The sequence below is a fragment of the Parasteatoda tepidariorum genome, chromosome 7, assembly GCF_982258835.1.
Source record: "Parasteatoda tepidariorum strain Cologne lab strain chromosome 7, Ptep-v5.0, whole genome shotgun sequence".
Lineage (NCBI taxonomy): Eukaryota > Metazoa > Arthropoda > Arachnida > Araneae > Theridiidae > Parasteatoda > Parasteatoda tepidariorum.
In genome coordinates this window covers 30877346-30886996 of record NC_141761.1, presented here as the reverse complement: position 1 = coordinate 30886996, position 9651 = coordinate 30877346, and the positions used below count along the sequence as shown (strand labels likewise).

Here is a 9651-nt window from a genome sequence, read left to right as displayed (position 1 = left end):
AGATGCCTACAGGCCCATATGTCTTCTACCAACAATAGGGAAACTCTTGGAAAAAATTATTTATCAGAGACTGATCCATCACCTGGAAAAAAACAACAAACTCAGCGACTGCCAATTTGGCTTCAGAGAAGGCAGATCGACTGAGTCGGCTCTAAAAACTGTAATTAGCGAGGCCAAAACAGCCAAAAAGAATAAAAATTGTAAACGGCAATACTATAAATCTCTAATATCGGTCGACATCAAGGGCGCCTTTGACTCCATACAGTGGACACACATAATACACAGATTAAATTCTATAAACTGTCCGACTCAGCCAACACCTACTAGAAGGTCAAGGCCTGCTGGCTGAGCGATTTCAACCCCGTGACGTCACGATCAGAAGGTAGCGTCTGTAGGCGGGTAGCTCCTCGGTGAGAACGCCATTCCTGGACGTAAACGTTATTACTTTACTATGAATGTTGTCAACATATAAAGTTTGATTAAAGAGATATCGAAGTAAGTAAAAGATGCTATTTTTATTTTACTAAAGTGTTATGTTTGATAACAATATATTTATCTCTAATATGTTGTAAATTAAGTTTGAATTCAGATTGAAACTACGTATTTAATTTAACTTTAATTGTTGTTATGTTGCGACTCGTTATTTGAGTCTCTAATGTATTTATACGTGTTACCTGATCTAATTGCATTTGAATTATGAAATAACTTAATTTAGTATTCAAATATAAAATTACAAAAGCATTCGATTGTGTTTTTTATTCATACTTCATGAGCTAAAGCATCTTAAATGAAACTAAGCGATTGAAATGGACTTAGAAATTGTTAGTACAATATTTATTGTGCTTCTGCTCAAGATTTTAAATAGCCCTAGAATTGTGATATATCTTAATTTATAAATTATACATTGCAGTATGTTTGAATTATAGATTTATAGAATGCATATTAAAATATATTAATTTTAGTAATTGGTAGTCAGTGTTTTCATCATAGAAAAAAAATGGTTGAGAATTTCTCACCCTTTCTCAAAAACAGGGTGAGATTTCAAAAACTTAAGTGAGATTTCTAAAAACTAAAAAAACACAAAAACTCTAGGACATTTTTTTTTTAATTATAATACATTTCTAACGTCTTCTATTTTTTAAAGCATTGAATATTTTTGGTGCATCATCATAGAAGATTTTGCCTTTACAAGGTATTTGTCCATCTTACATTAGTGCATAAAAAATTTGAACATCTTACATGAAGAAACCTTAACTACCTATGGTAAACACGTGGTTGCAGAGAAATGTGTTCTGAAAGGGGTTCCGTGGTTGTGTTCTGTTGTTTGAAAAGGTTTTTAACAATACTGGTAAATAGGAAAGCTAGATAACGGGGCAGATGTTGAAAATAATGAAAGATACAGGCAGAAAAGTGAAACGGATTTTATTCTAAATGGCGTAATTCTAAGCTTTGTTCGAAAATGCGAGAAATTCGCGATTTTTGAAATTGATTTATAGAATGCGCAAATTTCTCGCGGTAATAATTTTTTAATGCGAGAAAAGAAAAAAATATGCGAGATTCTCGCGTTCTCGCGCTGTAGTGAAAACACTGCTTAGTAATTAAATTTAAACACATTTTAGTAAAAAGTACCAGATATGTTTAGCTTATGAATATTGATAGAATTTACATTTGTTGATATTTAGCTACTAAATCTAATATGCCTGAGAAGAATTTTAATATAGAAGAATTTCTAAATGTACCAATATTTGGGGATAAAAATATTAGTTTTTAATACTATATCAAGGTTTGGTGTCATTGTTTACTAATAGTTCTTGCGTGCTGTTAAAATACTTTTAGAAGAAGTATTTGGAATCAAGAAAATTTTAGTAAATAAATTATTTCATTGAACGCTTATTTTAGAGATTGTTAACGATATGTAGCAGAACTTCATTTATGTTAACCAAAACTTAAGAAAATTTATTTAAGAATTCGGATAACTAAGAAAAAAATTTTTACATATTTTTGGGGAAGTAAAACAATTTTTTTTTGATTTTCATTATTCCAATGACAAATTAAGGTAGATGTTGATAAATTAATATTTTAGTTTCAGCCATGAGTCTTACTGTCTGTTTATTTTTCAGGCATCAAGCATGGTTTTAAGTTTGTTGCTTTATCTTGTGCCCAGGGAACTATGATGATAATCTTAAAAAGTCAGTATCTTGGTTTCTACAAGACACACAGCTGCAGCTATTGTTATGTGATTCATTTATGCAAAAAATATTTATAATTTGTTTTTAACTAAGAATATTTGCTTAAATTTCTAAAGATTTATTGTAATGTTTAAATTAACAAGGATTATCACTTTTGCTTTCCAAAAGTAGATTGTTTTTCATCACCCCTTTTAAAAATAAATATATAATTATTATTGTTTATTGTAAAATGATTAATTACGTCAAGACTTTTAAAAATAAATATTTAATTATTATCATAAATTGTAAAATAAATAATAGGAAGGTCATAGGAATTAAAAGCTTCAATTTAATCTAAAATGTTTAAAAGTTTTAAAACTGCATTGTAAATAATAGTCTTTTTTTTCATGAACTTCTTGTTTACTTTTAAAACTTAACTTAGTTTTAATTATTGGGTGATGTAAGGCAACTACTTGCATTATTTACATTATATTTTGTGGTACATCTCATAAGAAAACTACAATTTTGTTTTCGCTAGTATATATTTCTTATCATCCTCTAAATATAGTTCAAAGTTCCATAAGTACGAGATATTTGTGTTTTTTTTTTTCGAAAAGGAAAATTTAGTTGACAATTTATTTAACTCCAGATTTAATTTAAAGTATAGAATGGTATTTAAAAAGTAAGTGGAATATTTTAGATTATGTATAGAAATTTCTGCATTTCATTCAATATTTTATTTAATTTACTATCCTTTTTCATTTTCTTCCTTCGAATAAACAACAAGTTTTTAAAATATGTTGTTACCAGAGCAAAAGTGTCGGGTAATTTGAATGGTTCATATATGATAAAGTATTTAATAACTACTATACAATCATTAGTAATTTACTGTTATATTTTTACATGTATATTAACAGTTTTATCAACTATCAGCATTTTCAAAAAAGATAGTTTCATTAACATGGACGGTAAAATACAGTATGTAATCAAATATTTTGAATTATCCATGAAATTTTTTTAGCCAATTTTTGTTTGCCTTCTGGGGTTATGTTTTAAAATTGTAGGGCTATACATTTGCCTGCTGTACAATCATTAGTAATTTATTGTTTTGCTTTTACAGTATATTAACAGTTTTATCAACTGTCAGCATTTTCGTAAAAGATTGTTTCATTAGCATACACGGTAAAATACAGTATGTAAGCAGATATTTTGAATTATCCATGAATTTTTTTTACCAAATTTTTGATTGCTTTCTGGGGTTATATTTTAAAATAAAATGCTTGGAAATTGGGTCATTTAAAAATATATGACATTTGCCATATATTTTCTTCAGAAGTATAGATACTGGTGATAATCTTGAAATTGCAAGTAATGATATAATTTAATAAGTAAAAATTTCATTCATTATTTATATTGGTGTACTTTTTATGCTCCTGTTATTTTATTAAGGGAAGAGATTAATAGATAATGGTCAGTATATAAATTTGATGTATTATGGTAGAGTTTTCTAGATATTTTGCTGTCTTGTATGTCGAGATGGTATACTGGGAATTTTAGTCAGAAAAAATTTACAGTCTTGACCTTTTTCCCAATTTGCACCCATGACTATAATGAAATTATATTGATAAAGTAAAATGTTAGGATATTTGGTCATTTAAAAATATATGACAATTACAGTATGTTTTCTTCAGAAGTGTGGTAATCTTGAAATCGCAAGTAATGATATAATTTAATAAGTAAAAATTGCTTTCATTATTTATACTGGTGTACTTTTTATGTTTCTGTTATTTTATTAAAGGAAGAGGTTGACAAATATTTTTTGTTCAGTATATAAATTGGATATATTATGGTAAAGCTTTCTAGATATTTTGCATATGTCTTGTATGTCGAGGTGGTAAGTTGGAAATTTTATTCAGAAAAAAATTTCAATCTTGGCTTTTTTCCTCAACTTGCAAGCATGATTATAATGAAATTATATTAATAAAATAAAAAATTTTCAAGGTTCCAAATTTTTGTTTGCCATATGGCGTTATGTTTTAAAATAAAATGTTTGGAAATTTGGTCATTTAAAAATATATGACAATTACAATGTTTTCTTCAGAAGTATAGTAATCTTGAAATTGCAAGTAATGATATAATAATTGATATATGTTTGAAAATAAAATTTTTAAAAATTTTATTTGCTTTTGTATACATATTTTCTCTTCACTGATTTAAATAAAGATTTTGTTCTATATATATGTTTGTGTCATTATTTTAAAGCATACTTATACTTTATGATAAAATTAATCTTCATATACTTAATTACCTCATTCATAATGTTCTAGTCTATATCATCAAAGTAATGATTCAGCTTATTTAATAACTCACATAAAATCATTTTTAACACATGTATGTAAAACAGAAGAACATAGAAAGAAATTAGACCGACAGATGCTAATTTGTCAATTTACTGCAGTAAGTAAAAAAATTTCAGAATAATTATATAAATTGGCTATAAATATTTCAAAGGTTTATAAAGGATAAACATTTGCTTTTATTTTCTTAAGTGTTCTTAAGTGTTTCAATAACATTTTGTTTCCATCAATGAATGTTAAGTAATAATTTTCAATTCTTAGGAAAATATTTTTATTTTTAATCAATTGATATTTATTTAATATGATTGATTACTCTTAAAATAGTTTAAAATAGAAATTGGATTTATCTTATGGTTTGGATTAAATCTTATGAAAGTAATCCAAAAAAATTTTTAAAAACTAATCTAAGATTTATTACTGAGTTAATTTATTTATTTTTCATCATGATTTTTTCCGTCTTTTGGCTCATTTTAAATTTATTATTTTAAGGCAAGGATTATATATACACAATTATTTAGATCATAAAAATTTTTGATTCTTATTTTTAACTTATAAAAATGAAAGAAAAAACAATAAATCGAATAAAACTAATAAGGAATCGACTATCCTCATATCTTCACAACCTCCTCTGATCACTTTGAAGGTAGAAAACAGCAACGCTCTTTTCTGCCTTCTGATCGTGACGTCACAAACAAGCTCCCAGGCCTTCTACTCTAGGTGGTTGTGACTCAGCTCACAAACATAATCAACAGCTACCTCTCACACAGGTCAGTTGAGTTCAACGGTGGTACCGATATAACTAAAATCGATATCTACAAGGGTTGTCCACAGGGCTCCTGCCTAGGACCCCTACTATGGCTTATCATTGCGGATATCTTTTTACAACAGTTCAAACACGACCATGTTAAAACACAAGCTTTTGTAGATGACTACAGCTTCATTGTCTCAGGCAAAACAAGGAAACACCTAGAATCAAATGCTAATGAGGCAATGACACAATTCAGCAACTTTTGTAAGGCACAAAGCCTAAAGTTGTCAATTAACAAGTGCAACTACATCACTTTTAATAATCCTTTCAAGCAGAGACAACCAATAATCAAAATAGACGGTAACGCAATAAAACCGGTAAATCACATCAAATACCTAGGTATAGTATTGGATCATCATCTAAACTACCTAGAACACATTAAATCACTAAGAACAAGAGCCACAACACTACACAACAATCTCATAAAACTAGCCCCAAGGACCTGGGGCATTAATACTAAAATGCTCAAGCATTGGTACAAGACTGTAGCAGAAAAGGCCTTTACGTACGCTGCAGCAGCTTGGGGTACGGAACTAAATAAAACCGCGATCAAAGAACTGCACAAGGTGCAGCGGCCCCTACTAGTCAGAATAACAAGATCATTCAAAACAGCACCCACACCAGGTCTGAATGTTCTGGCAGGTTTACCGCCATTGCACCTGCAAATCCAAAAAGAAGCACTACTAGCTAACACACTAAGATTCAATCAAGAAAACACACAATACAATATAAAAGCGGGTGATTATCAACAAAAGATAAAAACACATATGGTCCACCCGGCCCATAAGACTAGCCATAAATACACTAACCTACCAACAAGTACTAGTACTAGCAAAACAACGACGGTACAAATCTACACCGATGGCTCCAAAACAGACAATGGCGTGGGAGCTGCATTCTGTTGTTTACCACAACAACCAACATACAGATACATACAAATTTACGTTAAAACAAGAAAACACAGTGTTTCAAGCAGAGGTTTTAGCCATCAAAGAAGCCATCAATTGGTTAGAGACACACAGCTGCAAAGATGCAACAATTTTCACAGACAGTCTGGCTAGTATACACGCTATTAGAAAAACGAAACAAAAAGACCCACACGTGGCAACAACACAAAGACAACTAGAACACCTAGTCAGAAAATGCAACACACAAATACACTGGGTGGCAGCGCACACAGGAAACATAGGCAATGAAGCAGCGGATTTAGCGGCTAAAGACGCAGCAGCAGGTCACGGGATTCCCAGCGGTGTTCTGCTTCCACCATCGAGCCTGAGAAATAAACTTAAAAACATCACACAAAAACTTTGGCAAGCATACTGGGACGAAAATGAAAAAGGCTATACAACAAAATCATATTATCCTAAAGTAGACACAGACCGACTCATAGGCCATCCAGCAGCAATACAATTCCTTACAGGACATGGCTTCTTCCCCTCATTCTTACACAGGATGCAGCGAATAAACACAGACACATGCCCATGCGATGACACAGGTACCCCAAGTCACTACCTACATGACTGCCCACTAACTGAATCATACCACCTCAAAAAACCCAATGAACAAGGCAGAACGATATTTGCAGACAGTTTTAAAAACAAGCATATTATGCAAAAACTAATAAATATTCTAGACATAACCAGAAACATCACAGACAATATGTCATAAACCTTATAATAACTTTGTAAAAATACTGGCAGCAAATACAATGTTGAGGTGTCAGGGCTCCAGGCAAACCATTGCTGCAGCATAAAAACACACTCTGGCCCCACCAGAGTTGGCCAAAAATGTAATCGATTACATTTTTTGATTACAGTAATCAATTACTTGTAATCATGATTACAATTTTCAAAAATTTTGATTACAGCTGTAATCATGATTACAATATTGATTACAGTAATCAAATACTTGTAATCGTGATTACAAAGTTTGATTACAGCTGTAATCATGATTACATAGTCGATTACAGTAATCAATTACTTGTAATCATGATTACAATTTTCAAAAAATTTTGATTACAGCTGTAATCATGATTACAATTTTGATTACAGTAATCAATTACTTGTAATCATGATTCCAAGTAATTGCGATTACAAGTAATCACAACAAAAATGATTACAAGTAATTATGATTACAAGTAATCAAAATATATGATTACATGTAATTTGATTACATGTAATCATGATTACATGTAATCTAATTACACGATTACAAAACTATTGTATATTGTATAAATGATTATATTTTGCAGTAGATAGTAGAATGCATTTTATAATGATACATTTTGCACGTATTAACATGTACTGCATTTTGTACGTATTTGTATGAATGTAGCTGAAATGTATGTACATATGATTTTATCTAGTGCATATGTTCAGACATTTTAGTATCACACACATGTACATACACTGTACATGTATACATGTACATTTATACACAATGAATATATGCATTTTATGCAAATATTTGTGTATGTAAAATGTATATCTATGTTCATGTACGCATGTATATACAAGTACTTGTGTTTGTACGAACATACATACATTGTCTGTACAATGCATGTCCCATGCATGTATGTGCAATTTATTTATGAACAGTACAATATATGTATGCATGTACAATATAGGTATATCTGTAGGATGTACAATATATGTATGTATACATGTACATGATATGCATGTCCAGTGTATTTATGTACATGTATATAATATGTTCATGCTCAATGTAAGTATCCAAATATGCATAATACATTTGTGAACTATTGTACGTACATTGGGCGTATTTATACTTCACATATATTCATACATGTATTCGACATGCATAACGTACGTACACACATTTGAGATGCATATATTGTACAGATGTATATACATATAGCGTACAGATGTATATACATATAGCGTACAGATGTATATTCATATAATGTACATATGATGAAATGAACATATAATGTTCATATATTGTACATATGTGTGTACATATACAGTACGTATGTGCATAAATATATTGGGCATAATTCTTTCGTACAAATTTTACATGTGTACATGCATGCTATCCCTATCTATGCATATGGTGCAATGTATATATGTACAATGAATGTATCCACACATGTACAATACACGTATGTTTCATGTATGCATATCCATATGTACTATATATGCACGTACAATACATGAATGTATGTACATACATTGTACATGCGTACATACATTACACGTATACATATGTACATTACATTTATGTCTAAATATGTGTACAATGCAATAAATAAAATGCATGTAAGTTAACTTTTAATGACTCAAGCAAGTTAAATGACAAAATCAAACGATATTTAAATTTAGTTTTCAGCTTTAATTGTTCTATATCATTTTGAAATTCTCTGAATAAATAATTATTTTCAGGTATTTTCATGAAATGTATGACAATACAGATTTATTTTTTTATAACATAATGCATGATTCATAGAAATTTTTTAAATGGTAAGAAAAACGGCAAATTTTATGTGTGGAATTAATATTTAGAAATTCCAAATAAAATTATCGTTTGCTTTCTAAAAAATATGAGGTCGAGTTTCATATAGAATAATTTTAAAACAAATTTTAATAACTTTACTCATATAAATTTTTTTAATGTATGCACAATGTATGTGTATATTGTAATTACATATATTTAAATGTACGCACGTATTTGTACATTACTTGTAATTATGTACATGTATACGTTGTATGCACATGCATACATTGTGCATATAACTATTTTTTTGTACATCCATGCATTACATGCGCATAAGTATTAACAAAGTATGTAGTTATACAAGTACATACGCAAGTTGTACATAAGTACATACTTTGCGTGCACATATATCGATGTACATATAAATATGCATGTATACATGTACGCATTTTATTTACGCAACTATGTGCATATATTGTACCCTTAAATAACATTTTTACATATTGTACGCAAATACGTACAATTTTATATACAAACGTACATTGTATATACGTGCTATTATCGTAAATTTATACAATATATGCACTTAAGTGCATAAAAGAATGCAAACGCATAAACATTATTTTCATATACGTTCATACATACATTGTCTATGTATACAGAGATACAAAACATTGCCTTTTTGTACAAACTAACATACATGCGTACATATATCATAAATGCATATTTATATGTACTAAGCATATGCGCATTGCATTAAGTATATTACAATATAATTATGAATATTGTACGTACAAACAACGTTTGTGCATACATTGTATGTATAGGAATCGCAAATTGTACGTTCAGGCGTGCGTACATTCTA

General features: G+C 29.5%; 1 long non-coding RNA gene across 1 annotated transcript; it reads left to right on the top strand.

Annotated features, from left to right (window-relative positions):
• The first annotated feature begins 308 nt into the window (after positions 1 to 308).
• On the top strand, positions 309 to 4406 carry LOC147806980 (uncharacterized). Its single transcript, XR_015435423.1, has 2 exons — positions 309 to 495; positions 2121 to 4406. It is a non-coding gene; the product is annotated as an uncharacterized LOC147806980 (long non-coding RNA).
• Positions 4407 to 9651: the final 5245 nt, after the last annotated feature.